Genomic DNA, 20,945 nt, shown 5'->3' with positions numbered 1-20,945 from the left:
ATATCCTGAACAAACGAATGTTAGGAGTGACCATCACTCCCGTGCATCACCTTGAGATGGGAAACCAGATGCTCTGTTTCCATTTGGTACAGTGGCCACTTCAAAGTCTCATGAAGTCTGCCTAATAATGCCAGTGAGAATCGAGCCCCTCTGTTCTGGAAGAAAGGCTGCACCATGAGCTTGCTGTTGCTGCTTTCTTGGAGGAGACTTCTTTATAGATAAATAACACTGCTCATGGGAATTTCAGAGAGAAAATCTTCAGTGTGCCATAAAAAAGATTTATTTTTGTGAAGTTAGATATCTGTGAAAAGTAAAAAGGCAAAAGATTAGGGGACAACCAAAGTCAGGAATCTGACTCTCTTTAAATGGACCTCAAAATGTTTTTGTTAGGTTTTAAGTGGTAAGAATAAACATTTGAGTCAGGCGGAGACAAATGATAATCTCTTGGGTTGTGTGTTTTCCTCTCCAGAATGCCAGCTGCAGCAGTCCCAAACTGCTTTCAGACTGACCTTGCTTTCAAGTCTTTCTCCAAACAATTGTAACCCTTTATCAAAATCCTCAGTAGGTGGTCCCACAACTGGGTTGATGGGCAGGTGGAATAGATAGTAACTGAACTTAAGAAATGCCCCTACCCCAAAGTATCTCCTGAGTATCCCACTGCCGATGACTAAAATCCTGCTATTAGCCATTACTTTCTTTAAATTAAGAAGTTACCTCCTAGGGGGCTTCCCTGGTGGCGCAGTGGTTGAGAATCTGCCTGCCAATGCATGGGACACGGGTTTGAGCCCTGGTCTGGGAAGATCCCACATGCGCGGAGCAACTAGGCCCGTGAGCCACAATCACTGACCCTGCGCGTCTGGAGCCTGTGCTCCGCAACAAGAGAGGCCGCAATAGTGAGAGAGGCCCACGCACCGCGATGAAGAGTGGCCCCCACTTGCCGCAACTAGAGAAAGCCCTGGCACAGAAACGAAGACCCAACACAGCCATAAATAAATAAAAATAATTTAAAAAAAAAGTTACCTTCTATTAAAATCCAAGTAATGGATCTCTTCTCCTGGAGAAGTAACGTATTAAAACTATAATACCTTAGTGCAAGGAACTTGATTCAGGGGCCAGCAGACTTTGTTTTTTTAAATAAGAGTTAGTCCTGTTTAGCCATTTAGACATTTTTTTTTCTGGTCGAAATAATTTGACTCAATCAGTTTGTTTACTACATATATTTCTACAATTTTTTATTTGGTGGAAGGGTGATACTCATTTTAATTGTATTTAGTATATCATTCTTACTTAGTGTATCAATTTAATAGTCACAGGACAAGGCAGCTCCCATTCTACCATTTAACAGCATAGAATACTATTCACATGTCATGAAAATTGCTAAACGTTAAAAGGGAAACACTTTTGAATTCAGAAAAAAATTTTCAGACTATATTATGCTCCCTCTCCCCTTCCTCTGTTTGCGTTGAACACTTTTTGACACTTGAATTACCTTATGGATGGTCTGAGAAGTGAATGGTGTTCTGATTTTCTTGAAGCTGTGCACGAAAGAAGCTTTTTTCAAACAGTATTTTCTTTCAGGATCAGTGGAAGCTGATGCATGGTGCTTAGTCTTAGCTGTGACGTGTTCTTGAAGGAAAAAGAGAATTATTTATAAGCCTTTTCAAGCCTCATTCAGGTGTCAGTGGGCACGTGGGGGAAAGTGCACGATATCCACAGAGCTGGCACAGCTGACCCATGCCATGGAGGGTGTGAGCTTGGGTGGTATTCCAGGAGCGGGGTGGGATTTGACGAAGACATGACTTCTCTTTGTCAGTTCCTCCTGTGTCAGACAGTGCAACATGGAAGATGACAAATTTAGAATTAGCAATGGAGCCTGCAGCTGTGGACCAGACAAGTGAGACTCATAACCACAGCCTCTGAGAAGACTACAGCTGACCACTGGGGTGGGGAGAGGAAGGGCAGTGGGTTGTTAAATTGGTGCCTGCATGTCACTCTGAGACATGCTGGCTTCTCTTCATTGTTGGGAATAGGCCCAATGCCTTGGAGACAGTCTAATTATCTTTTTATACATTCATAAAGAAGTTTATTTTTGGTAAAGTCACTCAAACTGGAATCGACTTGATTGGTTTATATTGGAAAAGTAATTTGGGGCTTATCATCCAAATTACATTAAAAATGCTGAAATGCATTCTAGTTATTACCTAATCTAGCCTACTTCTTTCTTTATCAGGGAGATGGAATAACATCCAAATTATAGGGCTTGTGTGTGTCCCTAAGTATGACCCAGTAAGGGAAAAACTGCTTTTAAAAGGGGACTGTTAACATTCACTAGATGGTTTATAGTGAACTGGTTTCCTCCTTCTGCAGAATATTGTCAGAGATCTGAATGCAGAAAGGACAAAAGGCCCTCATCATCTGTGCAGTGCACAGCCAGCCGTGGAGGAAAGGGTGGTACTGCACCTGCATCAGTTCGGGTGCCTCCAGAGAAACAGAACCAGTAGTGCGGACGCGCGTGTGCATGCTGCCCTCCCCACTCACACACAGAGTCAATTCTCGTTATTCATGGTAGTTATGTCCCATAAAGTCCCCACAAACACTGAATTAGGAAATACTGAGCCACTGTTCCTAGGGGAAATACAGGGTTAGGTTCCTGTGAGCCTCTGGTCACATTCTCCTCAACCGATCAAAATATAACCTTGTTTTATCTGTATTTCTGTTTAAAGACACCTTACTTAATATACACTGTTGATTCATTAACATTGAACTCACAGCCAACAGCACTATAACTGATGCCTGAATGAAGCATATTTCCTCACAAGGCAAATCACAGCCTTCTGGCACTAAGAACACTAGACGGCACTTTAGCAAGATGCTTAGGAGCCATTGTAAACAGCAAAATTGCCAACAAAAAGCACAAAAATATGAAAATCATGGCACTACATAGACCACGTAAAGGACACTTGTTTACAGTCTGAGAGCTGAACAAGAAGTTGGAGAGTCACCTTGTTCGACCTCAGCTGGAAAAACAGCTGCATTAGGTGACAAATCTTTCACCACTCTACACGTGTCCAGGAATAACTGTGGAAGCACCATGAGTGTTAATTTGGTGTTATAATAAATTTTAGCAAGTAGGCAAATTCACCAATAGAGAATCTGTGAATAATGAGGATCAAATGTATATGGAACAAGATTTATTTAAAGCAAATAGCTTCCATGATTGTGGGGAATGGCAAGTCTGTGGTCTGTAGGGTGGAGCGGCAGGCTGGAAACTCTCTGGCAGGAGCTGAAGCTGCACTTAACAGGTGGAATTTCTACCTCAGAGAAACCTCTTTTGCTCTTAAGGCCTTTCAAGTGATTGGATGAGGCACCCAGACTGTCAAGACCTTTACTTAACATCAGCTGATTGTAGATGTCAACAGCATCTACAAAATACCTTCACAACAACCTACCTAAACTAGTGTTTAATTGAACAACAGGGTGCTATCGTCTAGCCAAGTTCATACATTAAGCACCTAATTTAGAGCCCAGGAAAATGGCCCTAGAGGAAATCTTCCCTTTTCATTTTCCTAGAAGGTTAGTACGAGAGAGCAACAGCTCATAAACCCCACCCTCTGCCTGGGTAAGCATTTGTTCAATGTACTTTGACGACTTCCACTCTGCAGAGGGACCTCAGTCAGAGCACTGACCACAGTGGGTAGGAGTGATGAGGATCTTTTATTTGAGGTGTTAAAAAGGGACAGAGGGCTTCCCTGGTGGCACAGTGGTTGAGAATCTGTCTGCCAATGCAGGGGACACGGGTTCGAGCCCTGGTCCGGGAAGATCTCACATGCTGCGGAGCAGCTGGGCCCGTGAGCCACAATTACTGACCCTGTGTGTCTGGAGGTTGTGCTCCGCAACAAGAGAGGCCGCGATAGTGAGAGGCCCGCGCACCGCGATGAAGAGTGGCCCCCGCTTGCCACAACTAGAGAAAGCCCTCACACAGAAACGAAGACCCAACACAGCCATAAATAAAATAAATAAATAAATAAATATTAAAAAGTGTATATTAAAAAAAAACAAAAAAAGGGACAGAGATTTTTAAGCCTTTCCCTCTGATTCACAAAATATAACCCATCTTTGTTTCTAGTTTGATAATTTTCTTACGGCCATTGATCAGGCTCTTTCTGCTCTGAGCCTCAGCCAGCAGCCAGTTGCTCAGCCCCTGCCCTGGAATTAATGAGAGGGCTCGGACTGCTCCCAGCCTCTGGGCTGCTGCATCCTGTCAGCAGTTTTGTTGGGCAAGAGTGGTGCTATTGCCCAATCTCCAGGCTTCCCGGTTCCTCTCGGGCCCATGATGGTTAGGAGAAAAGGAGGAGGGACCCTGCCCTGTGCTGTAGCCCCTGTATTCCAAGTGTGATGCATAAACCAGCAGCATTGGCATCACCCGAGAACTCGTTAGAACTGCAGAGCCCCAGACTTACTGAATCAGAATCTGCATTTTTAGCCAGGTTCCAGGCGATTCATATGTACAGTAAAGATTGCAAGCATGCTCTAGGTAGCTATGTGGAGCCTACAGTCCTTCAACCCTCAGTGTTTAGGTCTTGAATCCTGACCCATCTTTCCACCTATTTTGAATCAGATATTCCAGAACAACCCTGCTCCACCTGGCACTGGTGGATGGACACCTCCATCCTGCTTTCCACAACTGGAAGCCCTTGAATAATCCCCCTGCCAAAGCTGGCCTGCATATTTTCTTCCCCTGGTTGTACATGACTCTATTCTCAGCGCCTGCCCAGCAGCACTACTTCTGCCCCATCCTGCCCTCTGATCCTGCCAGCTCCCCGCCCCCTGAACTCCTGTCAGGTTCTACACGCAGACGTGTGGGGGAGGAGAGACTGGAACTTCCTCTTCAGAACTGACTTGGACAGATTCAAACACTGATGAGCACAGTTCAGAGAGGAAGTAGAATCAGCTGAGAGATTCAGGGAACAGGGGGTCAGTTTCCAGATGTCTCATTTCCAGAGCAACCTGAGGTCAGCAATATGAGCTCTATTTAAGCCTCCATTGCCTAATTGTAAATTGACAAGAAAGCTACCTTTGAACCCCTTCTGTGAAACCCATTAAACCAGTTCAGAACCTCAAAGTTTCTCTATACATTTGCTTTTGAGGCCAGTTTAACAGGGGATCTGTGGCCAGCAAAGAGCTACAGTATTGACTTTACTAGAAGTCTAATGGTCCCTTTTTTTTTTTTTTTTTTAATTAAGCATGGAATCCATTAACCTGTCATTATGATAGCACCATGCCATGGAGTCAAATGATTAATTTGCCATGCACTTAACAGTATAGTCTGTAATTATAAAGGCTATTTTCCAAACCTCACATTTGATCATTCCTGAAGAGGGAGGATTTCTCACCATGAAAACCAGCTTTAGGCTTGGATAGCAATTACTCATCTTTCCTTTTCCTGGCATTATGACCGTAGGAGTAGACAATGGATTGGTTCCCAAAATGACCTCAAGCTTTTCCCACATAAACTGTGTTAATTTCTAGGCTCATCTCCCATGTCTCCAGAAGTGGAGAACATATAGTCATAAGCCAATCAATCGAGTCCAGCCTGCAATTTGCTGAGGGTCATTTTCTTGACTTGTCTGAACCACCACATGGTTAATTTGATTGCCATTGTGTCCAGATGGACTAAGTGCATGTCAGTAGATGTGCAAGTCAACTCGAGCAAAGGAAATTAACGATACAAGTGAACTGACTTACATGTGCCTGAAACACTCTGAGCTGCTGCACTGCACAACTCTCAGGGGTGCCACTGTTGTCCATGTAAACAGAGTGCATGGGCAATGCACAACCTGTGGGACTGCATGTAGTAGCCCTGGGAACATTCTTTTCCTGGCTCTGCCTGTAGTTGGTGCCTTGTCAACCATCTGTTTCAGCCTAAGTATCACCTCCTCAGAAAAGCTTCCTTGACCATTTAATCTAAAGGAGCTGCATCCTTACTCCCCATTCTATTTATTTCCTTCATTGTACTTACCACAGTCTGAAAGGATCTGGTTTAGTCTCTGCCTCTCTCTACTAGACTGGAAGTTTCTGGAGGGCAGGGGTGTTGTCTGTTTGATACACAGTAGGTGCTTAATATGTATTTGTGGGATGGGTGAATGAGATACTCAATATGTGCATTTAAAGCAATACCTACAAGAAGGGAGATTACCTCAGGAATCTTTTATCCTATCACCAAAATGCTAAAGTAAGCTTTCTTCCATGGTTATTCTTTCTGGAATTTTTTGTTTTGTATAACTTCTTCTGTCCTCTTTTACTTTGTCTTGTCTTTTATCCTCTGCTATCTTAAGGTACAAATAATAACCTTAAACCTCTCTAAAATGAAAGAACCACCTGGTATATGAGTGCCCACTGAATACCAGGCATGGTTACAAATGGAAAGCAGTCAAAACCATGGTCCTTACATCAATGATGGAGCAAGACATAAACATGAAATGTTGATGCTTTTTAATTATTCAAGCTATGCCTATGTTCTTAAGGACTGGTAGAGAAGGGGAATATCTTTGCTCAATATTCTCAGAATCAGAAAGATATTCCTTTAAAATATATTTTTTCTAGTACAATAAACATTTTAACACCAATTTGAGGAAAGAACAGAAGAGTTGTCACAAGCAAAAACATGATTAATTACCAAATTAGTTGTACAACCATGATTGCTACAGAGGCTTATAAGTTTATTTAGCCTGAGACAGTCAGAGAAGATTTGATAAAGGTTGGTGCTAAGTCTGAGGGTCTTAAAGGGAATGTAGTGGGATTCCTGGTTTGAATATAAACTCTACCAGCAAGACTAGAATATATCCAAGTACCTCTGAGTACATCCAAGTACAGCCAGACACGCAGCTCTCGGATGTGCACTTGCATGAGTAAACTGTCAAGGGTGCCCTATGGGGGGTCAGGGACAGGAGACTGGGAAGGACTCTGGTCTGAGCCTGTTGAAAGAGCGCAGATGCCCAAGGAGCTGCTATCAGGAAGGATCTGAGTCATAGAGCTGTGACTAATGTCCCCTGGAGTCCAGGGGGTGGAAGCTGGCCTACCACCTGTGCCTTAAGGACTCCAGGGGACACAGTGCTGGCACCTTGAGGGTTGAGTCTTGGGCTCATCAAGAGAAAAGACATTACAGTATTTGCGGAGGGTACATACAGGAGCGGTGGCCTTGGCTAGAAGCATAAACGTGGGGCATAAGGGTGGCTGGCACGGGAAAGGAAGAACACGGCAGGGGCCATGTGTTTGTGGCATGTTGTGAGTACATGTCAAACAATGCATGGGGTGAAATTTCCGGGTGTGACTCTGAGAGGCCTCAGAGATCTCGCAGCGCTCAGGTGGGGCAATGGAGGAAGCTGCTATTGCTGTGACTCATAGGCCAATAAAGCTAGACAAACTCAGGTTTTGAATGAAAATGTTTGCAAATGAATGCAAATATTTGAATAGAAGAGCTGCGCCCAGGGTGCAAAGATAGACAGTGGCCAGAAGCAGAGGCCCCAAATGACCAAGCTAAGGAGGTTGCCTTTGGAGGCTGACCAGAAGGACACTGATGCAAAGGAATCAGGATTCAGGGAGGCCTATCTGACCCTGGTGTTTAGCAGTAGTTTTCAAACTTGCTTTAGCATTGAAAACATTTTGTGAAATGAAATCTAATGAGGATGCTTTGTAGGTGTGAAGGAGATCAGAATGATAGAAAGGGAGGGGAAGGGTGGAAAAAGATGGGACCTGGGCTGCAGGGTGATGCCCAACAGTTACTTCTTGGTGGTGAGGTAGTTGGGAGTTTAAACGTTTTTTTTTTCTAACCTGTATTTCCTAATATAAACAGTTAGTTTTATAATTAAAAATTCCAAAGTTGGGACTTCTCTGGTGGTCCAGTGGGTAAGACTCTGCACTCTCAATGAAGGGGGCCTGGGTTCGATCCCTGGTTGGGGAACTAGATCCCACATGCACGTCATGACTAGGAGTCCACATGCTGCAACTAAGAAGTCTGCATGTCGCAACTAAGACCTGGAGCAGCCTAAATAAATAAATAAATATTTTTTAAAAAATTCCAAAGTTATTTAAAAAACTAAAACAATTCATTGCTTTGTATTTAGAATCAGTTCATAGCTCACCTTCTCAAGAAACTTTCCTTCTTTCTCTGAACCTCACACATTTCCTTCTATATATAGATATATATATCTTCTCTATATGTCTATATATATCTTCTCTATATATATCTTTCATGCTCTTTGGAACTTGTGGATAGTTTGCAGAGGTGCTGTTTTGGTCTGTTCAGGCCACTGTAACAGGATACCATAGACTGGGTGGCTTATAAGCAACAGAAACTTATTTCTCACTGTTCTGGAGGCTGGAAAGTCCATAATCAAGGCACCAGCACATTTGGTGTCTGGTGAAAGCCCGCTTCCCATATACATATATAAATGAATGAAATGATGAGGTACAAGGAACACTGCCCAGATGCCAAATTCATTAGCTAGTAGACCCGAGATTGGTAAAAAGTCCTGCTGGTCTCTCCTGTATATGCTTATCCCAATAGATGACTCACTCAGATTCACACTGGGCCCAATCACAGAGGAGGCAATCAGTGGCTAAAAGTGACTAAGCACTTTAGGAAATTAGCATTCTGGTTTCTCGAATGTTGGGTCTGATTATATTTTCACATCTTGGGACCCACCTCACTATGGCACAGCCTCATCCAGAGAGGCTGTGGGGCAGATACAAGAGCCTCCGGGGTTTGAAAAGAACTTTGAGAGACTAATTGTCTATGGAGATGAATGGTTACAGTCACTGGGCTCTTGAAACTGGAATGTAGCTTATGAAATAGAGCATTATTATTCCAAAACCCACTCTCTGCAGAGGAAGTGGAACTTCTCCAGCTGGTTGGTGAGCTTCTCAGTTGTTTATCTCTGGGCTTCACTTCCAAGGGGAGCGTTTTTCCTAGGCCTCACCAGCCACAGGGAAAGAAATCAAGGGTCTGAGTTACAAAGAGGTATTTGATTTCGAGCACCACCTGGTTTCCCAGGATGTCAACATTTGCCAGAGCTCAGAGAAGCTGCTTGGGCTGTTCCTGCCCCAGGTCTGAGGTTGTGGCCCCGTAGAGAGGCAGGCCTCCCTATGGGCCTCAGAAAGCATAGGCCTGCTAGTATCAGATGTCTGTCTGATGAACCAGAGACCAGTCCCAACCAGACCAGTTGGAAAGGGGCCAGGGTTGATTCTCTCACCTTTTTTGGGACCCTGAGCCCAACCCCTCCCACTCAGGGCAAGTTCTCCATCTCATAAAGGAGTTTAGAGAGTCTCTTCTTTCTTCTTCTCCTTTACATGAGGGTCCTAATCCCAAAGTCCAGGACTTGGAGAAAAGTCTTCCTTTTCCTTCAGATCCTCTTTGGAGCAAAATGCTGGTGGTCGCTTGGACGTTCCAGGTCCCTGAACCAGGCAGGCAGGCGAGTTCCAGCTGCTGCCCTCCCTGTAAACAGGTACTTAGGTACCCTTTTTGTGACAATACTTGCAGTTAAATACAGGCATCTTATTCAAATAGGAAATTCACATTTTTCACATTCTTTAGCCAGAGTTAAAGAGGATACTACAGAAGCAGCAGTGCAGATTAGGAATTTGTGGAATGTGAATGTTCTTCATACTTCTCCTTCTGTTGGAAACAGCGGTACCTTCTCCATCCTCTTTATCTTCTGGTGTGACAATGCTCACTCTTAAGATGGTGAGAGCTCCTAAAGGACTAGAGCATGGCATGATGCTTACAGGATCAGCCTTTGGTGTTAGAACAGACCAACTTTCAAATCTCCAGGTTACCCCATCATTTAAAGTGTAGGGCTTGAGGAGGAAAAATCAAGGGAGAAGAGGAAGGTCTGGTATCTGGAAAGCCAATAAAAGTGACAGAGTCTGCCATAAGCTGGACAGGTAAGACAGGTGTGTGGATGGGGTCATGAAGGAATGGACTTTTCCAGGAACTTGGCTGTGAGGCAGAGGGACAGCAGCAGGCAGGTTGGGGAGAGAAGTTTTAAGAAGGGAGAGACCTGATCATGTTTCTAGGCTGCAAGGGAGGGACCAGAAGTGGGGAGAAGAAGTAAAAAGTAGAGAGCAAAGGCCCAGGAGAGATTGGATCCAGAGCCCCAGAGGAGGCTCTGGGCAGGAGAGAATCCAGCTTTTCCTTTGCAAAAGCTGGAAGGTGAGTGTGACTGCAGAAGTGGCTGAAGTTTCAAGCGTGGGTGTTGAAGGAATAAAATGAAATAAAAGCTGTTATGGACTAAATGTTTATGTCCCCCAAATTCATATGTTGAAGTCCTAATCCCTAATGTGATGATATTTTGGAGGTGGGGGCTTTGGGAGGTAATTAGGTTTAGATGAGGTCATGAGGGTAGAGTCCCTATGATGGGATTAGTGTCCTTATTAGAAGAGGAAGAGACCAGAGCCTTTTCTCACCCTGCCACATGAGACAACAGCAAGAAGGCAGCCATCTGCAAACCAGGAAGAGGGCTCTCACCAGACACCAAATCTGCAAGCAACTTGATGTTGGAATTGTCAGCCTCCATAACCATGAGAAATAAATGTCTGTTTTTAAGCCACCCATAAGTCTATGGTATTTTGTTACAACAGGCCAAACTGCCTAAAACAGAAGCCTTGGTCATCTGCTGAGAGAAAGGTGGCCATGGTTGGGGTGTAGTGGTGAAGGTTTAAGATGGCAGCTGGGAGAATCAGGGGAGGAAAGGATGCTGATCAAGGGCCTGTGAAAGGGTGGCTGTGCTGAGAACCCAGCTGAGGTCAGAGGACATGGATTGTCAAACCCAAACCACAAGACTGTGAATTCCTATGCTACCCTCAGGGGCCCTCACATAGGAAGGAAGTAGGAAAATGGTTGGGGTGATCCACAGAAAAGGGTTTGTGGGACTGACACAGCAAAAGGAAGGGGGCAATGAGGCTGAGGCTGGTCACAAGAGAGTGACAGAAGAGTTGTGTCCTGGGGTCCAGCCATGTTGTCAGTGATGGGCTAGGAGAAAAGAGTAGAGATGAGCAGCAGATGAACTGGGAGAAAGGGGTGATGGAGCTGAAAGAATAAGGGACGGGTGTGACGAGAGAAAGAGAGAGGAGACAGAGAGATAGAAAGAGATGGTAAATATTGAATAGATGTGATAAAGACAGATGATAGAGAGATCGACAGATGACAAGTAGAACAGGTCTGAGTTGCTAAAGTGGAGTAGGGTTGAAGTTTTCTGATAAGACGTTGTCAAATAATCTTTTAGAAAGTTAACCTTCGGCTTCCCTGGTGGTGCAGTGGTTGAGAGTCTGCCTGCCAATGCAGGGGACACGGGTTCGAGCCCTGGTCTGGGAAGATCCCACATGCCGCGGAGCAACGAGGCCCGTGAGCCACAATTACTGAGCCTGCACGTCTGGAGCCTGTGCTCCGCAACAAGAGAGGCCGCGATAGTGAGAGGCCCGTGCACCGCGATGAAGAGAGGCCCCCGCTTGCCGCAATTAGAGAAAGCCCTCGCACAGAAACAAAGACCCAACACAGCCAAAAATAAATAAAATAATTAATTAATTTAAAAAAACCCAAACATTAAAAAAAAAAAATAAGAAAGTTAACCTTTTCCTGAAAGAAAATAGAGGTAAGCATACCCCTTAGAAGGCTAATGCAACGGTGTAGATCAGAGGGCATGCTGCAGTTTCCCTCCTGTGCCCATGGCGATCACCATTAATGGTCAACCACACTCTTTCCTGCTAAACACAAAATCATTTTCAACATAGGGCTCTAGTAGCCACTACCAATTAATTGGAATTGGCCTGTGAGATGGAAACTACTTTCAGTTCTGGTCCAGATGAAAGGTAATAAGCCTGGGCCAGGTTTTTAGCAGCAAGGATGAAGCGATAGCAACATGTAAATAAAGGTCTATAAACTGACTAAGGTCAGCTTGTCATAATCCATGTGTCCTTCCTATTCATCAATAGGTGCTCAGTTAATGCTTATTAGCTAAGGAAAATCCTTCTGCTAAACTGGGAGGGAGCAGGACCCAAAGCTTGCCTGTAGCCATTTAAGCCCTATTTGGAATGTGGCCTACAGCTTTAGGGACTTTTGCATGTATTTTGAATGTTGACTTGTTTTTAAATTAATTACTGGATTCCTACTGCTATCCGTAATGTTATATATTTGGTCCTAGCCAAAAGAGACTGCACCTGAAGAGATTCTGCCACTTACTCAGGAGAACTTAATCTTTTACTAATTCGGTTAGGAGAGGACACAGGAAAAAGTGTGCGAGGCTGGATGCTAATTGAGGAAATACCAGGAGATGGGTAACAGGGAGCATGTGTGTTACTCTCAGGCTTCAAATCTGTCAGGTGTGTGTCTGGTCACAGGTATTTCACGTCACACCTCCACCTGCCCACACAAGGCCATTTTGCTCTCTCATCCTCTCTCCTTCTGCCCTTGTGATACACACACCACACACACACACACACACACACACACACACACACACGCACAATCTCAGTGTTGTGCTTTCCTTTGTAACTCTTTCAATAAGCCTTTGGTTCTACTAAATCCTATTCCCTTTTGGATCATTGAACTCACTGGTGTTTTCCTCTTTCTCTAGTTCTTGGCTCTTCTGGTAAGTGCCAAAGGGGAAACAAACATGAACAAAGAGATAAACGACAAAAACCAGTCCCAGAAGCCTTCACATTGAAGTCACCTTATTATGTGACAACAATTTTAAAAGTCCTAAATAAGTGGAGACCAGGATGGTATACAGAAGAATTCTTCTTTTCAATATTAATAATAGTCTAAAGGAAGTTGTGGTGACAAGTCAGGGATTAACTTTTTACATGGATATCTGATCTATTACCACCACTGGGCTTAATGGGATTCAATAGTCTCAGTCATATTGTGCAGTCAGAGATCAGTTCTGCAACAGCTTAAGACAAAGGCCTAAAATCAAGGAGTTCCAGCACAGAGGAAGGAAATGAGGCTCCCTGCCAGCTGAAGCTGCTCACCCAAAGGGAAAATGGATTAGATAAGGTGAAACGTGTCTCAGAGATGGGCCCAAAGCTGCCTCTGTTTTCTTGTAGCCTCAGGCTGGGTCTATCTTTTAGGAAATTACGACCCAGAGTGACTAACGGGAATTAACTGCATCCTCCCCTGGGCTCCTACCAAGCCAGGGCCAGAAACACTCATCTATCCCCGACGTGGAAGATCATTGAGTCATGAGATTTGTGGTTTGCCTCCTTCTCCAGCTCTGGAAGCCAGCCATGGCTCACTGAACTGGGATTTCCATCTGGGTCAGTGAGGGGCAGTCCAGGTGAGCTCTTGGGTTTCAGTACAAACTGGCCTTAGGGTGTCCCCAGAATTGAGTTCTGGGGACATCCTGAGAGCCAAGGGTGGCTCTCTCAGGGTTCTGTGAACCAGTGAGGCTGGGCTGTGAGATGTCCTTTCCTCCTTAAAGAAGCATTAATTGAGTACCTACGGATGAATAGGAAGGATACATGTATTATGACAAGCTGACCTTAGTAAGCTTACAGACCTTAGTTTACTGGTTAGGAAGAAACATTAACACACCTTGGGCAGTAGGTGCTGCCTGCCATATATATGGGCTGACTGTTTGTGTCCCTGCAAAATTCACGTGTTGAAACCAAATTTGCAATGTGATGGTATTTGGAGGTGATGGCATTTGGGAGGTGATTAGGTCATGAGAGTGGAGCCGTCATGAATGGGATTATATGCTTATAAAAAGAGACCCCAAAGAGCTCCCCTGCCCCTTCTGCCATATGAGGATACAGTGAGTAGATGGCATATATATATATATATACATGAATATCTATGTATGAATATATATATTCATTCATATATATATTTAAGAGAAATAGCCTTGGGAAATAACACTTCAACTGCTTTGCTACAAGATCAGCAGTAGTAGTTCACCTCGTACGTAGTTTCCTCAGCATGAATACTGAGGGGTTTCCTTTTTCTAACTTGGTGGTACAGATTATTCCAGTGTTTAGCCTATGGGTGGAATCCATACTTACTTTCCAGCCCCCAGTGGAGCTATGGAATGCCGAAGGAGATGGCAGGAAAGCATTTGGGAGAGCCACCCACCCAAAATGAACCCAACCCAATTCCAGATGACTTGGCTCCATTTTGAATGGAACTTTCTTACTGTTCTTTTTCCCTTTGAAATTGGTTTTCAGTTTACATGTTTCCCTAAGCGGATAAAAACTGAAAACTGTGGGTATTACATTTTAATTGGGGCTGGTACTATTCTAACAATTAGAAATTTAACTGATATTTTTTAGAAAACTGAACTTGCTGGCATGAAAAAGATACTTTTGCCTCAATTTTTCATATGTTGATGCAGGAGTGTAGGGAAAGCCATTAATGTCCCAAATAAAACAAAATATTTTCATATAGTAAATTATCACTCAGTTCTACATTTCTTTTATTGCCTAAGAGATTATGGGAACCCTTGTAGGTGTCACCACCAATGGGTACCTGTTATGACAAATATCACCCCATAGCACACTTACTTTCCTCATTAACTTTTTTTTTTTTTTTTGGAATTAGCAAAGATTTTATTTTATTATTTCTGAATTTTTGAATTTTATTTTATTTATTTTTTTATACAGCAGGTTCTTATTAGTCATCAATTTTATACACATCAGTGTATACATGTCAATCCCAATCGCCCAATTCATCACACCACCACCCCACCCCCCCGCCACTTTCCCCCCCTTGGTGTCCATACGTTCGTTCTCTACATCTGTGTCTCTATTTCTGCCCTGCAAACCGGTTCATCTGTACCATTTTTCTACGTTCCACATATATGTGTTAATATACGATATTTGTTTTTCTCTTTCTGACTTACTTCACTCTGTATGACAGTCTCTAGATCCATCCACGTCTTAACAAATGACCCAATTTCATTCCTTTTTATGGCTGAGTAATATTCCATTGCATATATGTACCACAACTTCTTTATCCATTCGTCTGTCAATGGGCATTTAGGTTGCTTCCATTACCTGGCTATTGTAAATAGTGCTGCAATGAACATTGGGGTGCATGTGTCTTTTTGAATTATGGTTTTCTCTGGGTATATGCCCAGTAGTGGGATTGATGGGTCATATGATAATTCTATTTTTAGTTTTTTAAGGAACCTCCATACTGTTCTCCATAGTGGCTGTATCAATTTACATTCCCACTAATGGTGCAAGAGGGTTCCCTTTTCTCCACACCCTCTCCAGCATTTATTGTTTCTAGATTTTCTGATGATGCCCATTCTAACTGGTGTGAGGTGATACCTCATTGTAGTTTTGATTTGCATTTCTCTAATAATTAGTGATGTTGAGCAGCTTTTCATGTGCCTCTTGGCCATCTGTATGTCTTCTTTGGAGAAATGTCTATTTAGGTCTTCTGCCCATGTTTGGATTGGGTTGTTTGTTTTTTTAATATTGAGCTGCATGAGCTGTTTATATATTTTGGAGATTAATCCTTTGTCCATTGATTCCTTTGCAAATATTTTCTCCCATTCTGAGGGTTGTCTTTTCATCTTGTTTATGGTTTCCTTTGCTGTGCAAAAGCTTTGAAGTTTCATTAGGTCCCATTTGTTTATTTTTGTTTTTATTTCCATTACTCTAGGAGGTGGATCAAAAAAGATCTTGCTGTGATTTATTTCATATAGAGTGTTCTGCCTAAGTTTTCCTCTAAGAGTTTTATAGTGTCCAGTCTTACATTTAGGTCTCTAATCCATTTTGAGTTTATTTTTGTGTATGGTGTTAGGGAGTGTTCTAATTTCATTCTTTTACATGTAGCTGTCCAGTTTTCCCAGCACCACTTATTGAAGAGACTGTCTTTTCTCCATTGTATATCCTTGCCTCCTTTGTCAGAAATTAGTTGACCATAGGTGCGTGGGTTTATCTCTGGGCTTTCTATCTTGTTCCATTGATCTATATTTCTGTTTTTGTGCCAGTACCATACTGTCTTCATTACTGTAGCTTTGTAGTATAGTCTGAAGTCAGGGAGTCTGATTCCTCTAGCTCCGCTTTTTTCCCTCAAGACTGCTTTGGCTATTCGGGATCTTCTGTGCTTCCATACAAATTTTAAGATTTTTTGTTCTAGTTCTGTAAAAAATGCCATTGGTAATTTGATAGGGATTGCACTGAATCTGTAGATTGCTTTGGGTAGTATAGTCATTTTCACAATATTGATTCTTCCAATCCAAGAACATGGTATATTTCTCCATCTGTTGGCATCACCTTTAATTTCTTTCATCAGTGTCTTATAGTTTTCTGCATACAGGTCTTTTGTCTCCCTAGGTAGGTTTATTCCTAGGTATTTTATTCTTTTTGTTGCAGTGGTAAATGGGAGTGTTTCCTTAATTTCTCTTTCAGATTTTTCATCATTAGTATATAGGAATGCAAGAGATTTCTGTGCATTAATTTTGTATCCTGCAACTTTACCAAATCCATTGATTAGCTCTAGTAGTTTTCCAGTGGCATCTTTAGGATTCTCTATGTATAGTATCATGTCATCTGCAAACAGTGACAGCTTTACTTCTTCTTTTCCAATTTGTATTCCTTTTATTTCTTTTTCTTCTCTGATTGCCGTGGCTAGGACTTCCAAAACTATGTTGAATAATAGTGGTGAGAGTGGACAGCCTTGTCTTGTTTCTGATCTTAGAGGAAATGCTTTCAGTTCTTCACCATTGAGAATGATGTTTGCTGTGGGTTTGTTGTATATGGCCTTTATTATGTTGAGGTAGGTTCCCTCTATGCCCACTTTCTGGAGAGTTTTTATCATAAATGGGTGTTGAATTTTGTCAAAAGCTTTTTCTGCATCTATTGAGATGATCATATGGTTTTTATTCTTCAGTTTGTTAATATGGTGTATCACCTTGATTGATTTGTGTATACTGAAGAATCCTTGAACCCCTGGGATAAATCCCACTTGATCATGGTGTACGATCCTTTTAATGTGCTGTTGGATTCTGTTTGCTAGTATTTTGTTGAGGATTTTTGCATCTATATTCATCAGTGATATTGGTCTGTAATTTTCTTTCTTTGTAGTGTCTTTGTCTGGTTTTGGTATCAGGGTGATGGTGGCCTCATAGAATGAGTTTGGGAGTGTTCTTTCCTCTGCAATTTTTTGGAAGGGTTTGAGAAGGATGGGTGTTAGCTCTTCTCTAAATGTTTGATAGAATTCACCTGTTCAGCCTTCTGGTCCTGGACTTCAGTTTGTTGGAAGATTTTTTTTAAAAATTTATTAATTTAATTAATTTATTTTTGGCTGTGTTGGGTCTTTGTTGCTTCTCACAGGCTTTCTCTAGTTGCGGCGAGTGGGGGCTACTCTTCGTTGTGGTGCGCGGGCTTCTTGTTGCGGTGGCTTCTCTTGCTGTGGAGCATGGGCTTCAGTAGTTGTGGCACGTGGGCTCAGTAGTTGTGGCTCACGGGCTCTAGAACGCAGGCTCAGTAGTTGTGGTGCAGCACGGGCTTAGTTGCTCCGCGGCATGTGGGATCCTCCCAGACCAGGGCTTGAACCCGTGTCCCCTGCATCGGCTGGCAGACTCCCAACCACTGCGCCAACAGGTAAGCCCTGTTGGAAGATTTTTAACCACAGTTTCAATTTCATTACTTGTGATTGGTCTGTTCATATTTTCTGTGTCTTCCTGGTTCAGTCTTGGAAGGTTACACCTTTCTAAGAACTTGTCCATTTCTTCCAGGTTGTCCATTTTATTAGCATAGAGTTGCTTGTAGTAGTCTCTTAGGATGCTTTGTATTTCTGTGGTGTCTGCTGTAACTTCTCCTTTTTCATTGTTAATTTTATTGATTTGAATCCTCTCCCTCTCTTTCTTGATGAATCTGGCTAAAGGTTTATCAATGTTGTTGATCTTCTCAAAGAACCAGCTTTTAGTTTTATTGATCTTTGCTATTGTTTTCTTTGTTTCTATTTCATTTAGTTCTGCTCTGATCTTTATGATTTCTTTCCTTCTACTAACTTTGGGTTCTGTTTGTTCCTCTTTCTCTGGTTCCTTTAGGTGTAAGGTTAGATTGTTTATTTGAGATTTTTCTTGTTTCTTGAGGTAGGCTTGTATAGCTATAACCTTCCCTCTTAGAACTGCTTTTGCTGCATCCCATAGGTTTTGGATCGTCGTGTTTTCATTGTCATTTGTTTCTAGGTATTTTTTGATTTTCTCTTTGATTTCTTCAGTGATCTCTTGGTTATTTAGTAACGTATTGTTTAGCCTCCATGTGTTTGTGTTTTTTACGTTTTTTTCCCCCTGTAATTCATTTCTAATCTCATACATTTTGGTCGGAAAAGATGCTTGATATGATTTCAATTTTCTTAAATTTACTGAGTCTTGATCTGTGACCCAAGATGTGATCTATCCTGGAGAATGTTCTGTGCGCACTTGAGAAGAAAGTGTAATCTTCTGTTTTTGGATGGAATGTCCTATAAATATCAATTAAAATCTATCTGGTCTATTGTGTCATTTAAAGCTTGTGTTTCCTTATTAATTTTCTGTTTGGATGATCTGTCAATTGGTGCAAGTGAGGTGTTAAAGTCCCCACTATTATTATGTTATTGTCAATTTCCTCTTTTATAGCTGTTAGCAGTTGTCTTATGTATCGAGGTGCTCCTATGTTGGGTGCATATATATTTATAATTGTTATATCTTCTTCTTGGATTGATGCCTTCATCATTATGTAGTGTCCTTCCTTGTCTCTTGTAACATTCTTTATTTTAAAGTCTATTTTATCTGAGTATTCCTACTCCAGCTTTCTTTTGACTTCCATTTGCATGGAATAACTTTTCTCCATTTCCTCACTTTCAGTTTGTATGTGTCCCTAGGTCTGAAGTGGGTCTCTTGTAGACAGCATATATATGGGTCTTGTTTTTGTATCCATTCAGCAAGCCTGTGTCTTTTGGTTGGAGCATTTAATACATTCACGTTTAAGGTAATTATCAATATGTATGTTCCTATTACCATTTTCTTAATTGTTTGGGTTTGTTTTTGTAGGTCCTTTTCTTCTCTTGTGTTTCCCACTTAGAGAAGTTCCTTTAGCATTTGTTGTAGAGCTGGTTTGGTGGTGCTGAATTCTCTTAGCTTTTGCTTGTCTGTAAAGCTTTTGATTTCTCTGTCAAATCTGAATAAAATCCTTGCCGGGTAGAGTAATCTTGGTTGTAGGTTCTTCCCTTTCATCACGTTAAGTACATCATGCCACTCCCTTCTGGTTTGTAGAGTTTCTGCTGACAAATCAGCTGTTAACCTTATGGGAGTTCCCTTGTATGTTTTTTGTCTTTTTTCCCTTGCTGCTTTCAATAATTTTTCTTTGTCTTTAATTTTTGCCAATTTGATTACTATGTGTCTCGGCATGTTTCTTTTTGGGTTTATCCTGTATGGGACTCTCTGTGCTTCCTGGACTTGGGTGGTTATTTCCTTTCCCATGTTAGGGAAGTTTTAGAGTATAATCTCTTCAAATATTTTCTTGGGTCCTTTCTCTCTCTCTTCTCCTTCTGGGACCCCTATAATGCGAATGTTGTTGCGTTTAATGTTGTCCCAGAGGTCTCTTAGGCTGTCTTCATTTCTTTTCATTCTTTTTTCTTTAGTCTGTTCTGCAGCAGTGAATTCCACCATTCTGTCTTTCAGGTCACTTATCTGTTCTTCCACCTCTGTTATTCTGCTATTGATTCCTAGTGTAGTTTTCATTTCAGTTATTGTACTGTTCATCTCTGTTTGTTTGTTCTTTATTTCTTCTAGGTCCTTGTTAAACATTTCTTGCATCTTCTAGATCTTTGCCTCCATTCTTTTTTGAGGTCCTGGATCATCTTCACTATCATTATTCTGAATTCTTTTTCTGGAAGGTTGCCTATCTCCACTTCATTTAGTTGTTTTTCTGGGGTTTTATCTTGTTCCTTCATCTGGTACATAGCTCTCTGCATTTTCATCTTGTCTATCTTTCTGTGAATGTGGTTTTTGTTCCACAGGCTGCAGGATTGTAGTTCTTCTTGCTTCTGCTGTCTGCCCTCTGGTGGATGAGGCTATCTAAGAGGCTTGTGCAAGTTTTCTGATGGGAGGGACTGGTGCTGGGTAGAGCTGGCTGTTACTCTGGTGGGCAGAGCTCAGTAAAAGTTTAATCCACTTGACTGGTGATGGGTGGGGCTGGATTCCCTCCCTGTTGGTTGTTTGGCCTGAGGCAACCCAACACTGGAGCCTACCCGGGCTCTTTGGTGGGGCTAATGGCGGACTCTGGGAGGGCTCATACCAAGGAGTACTTCCCAGAATTTCTGCTGCCACTGTCCTTGTCCTCACGGTGAGACACAGCCACCCCCCACCTCTGCAGGAGACCCTCCAACAGTAGCAGGTAGGTCTGGTTCAGTCTCCTATGGGGTCACTACTCCTTTCCCTGGGTCCCGATGTGCACACTACTTTGTGTGTGCCCTCCAAGAGTGGAGTCTCTGTTTCCCTCAGTCCTGTCAGAGTCCTGCAATGAAATCCTGCTAGCCTTCAAAGTCTGATTCTCTGGGAATTCCTCCTCCCGTTGCCAGACCCCCAGGTTCGGAAGCCTGACGTGGGGCTCAGAACCTTCACTCCAGTGGGTGGACTTCTGTGGTATAAGTGTTCTCCAGTTTGTGAGTCACCCACCCAGCAGTTATGGGATTTGATTATATTGTGATTGTGCCCCTCCTGCCATCTTATTGTGGCTTCTCCTTTGTCTTGGATGTGGGGTATCTTTTTTGGTGAGTTCCAGTGTCTTCCTGTTGATGATTGTTCAGCAGTTAGTTGTGATTCTGGTGTTCTTGCGAAAGGGAGTGAGAGTACGTCCTTCTACTCTGCCATCTTGGTTCAGGGCCTCCTCATTAACTCTTGTTAAGTGGTTTGAGTCAGAAAACAATTCTTTCCAACTCTAGAACTTCCAAAAAG

At 42.6% G+C, this 20,945-nt stretch overlaps 1 long non-coding RNA gene across 2 annotated transcripts in view; it reads right to left on the bottom strand.

Moving 5' to 3' along the window:
• Positions 1 to 1,505: 1,505 nt before the first annotated feature.
• LOC132377147 (uncharacterized) overlaps positions 1,506 to 20,945 on the bottom strand; it is a 153,453-nt gene continuing 134,013 nt past the window's right edge. For both annotated transcript variants that reach the window (XR_009506542.1, XR_009506543.1), the window contains one exon: positions 1,506 to 1,626. This is a non-coding gene — a long non-coding RNA (uncharacterized LOC132377147). The remainder of the gene's footprint in view (positions 1,627 to 20,945) is intronic.

Source organism: Balaenoptera ricei, chromosome 13 (assembly GCF_028023285.1).
Source record: "Balaenoptera ricei isolate mBalRic1 chromosome 13, mBalRic1.hap2, whole genome shotgun sequence".
NCBI classification, from domain to species: Eukaryota; Metazoa; Chordata; class Mammalia; order Artiodactyla; family Balaenopteridae; genus Balaenoptera; species Balaenoptera ricei.
This window is presented reverse-complemented; position numbering and strand designations above follow the sequence as displayed.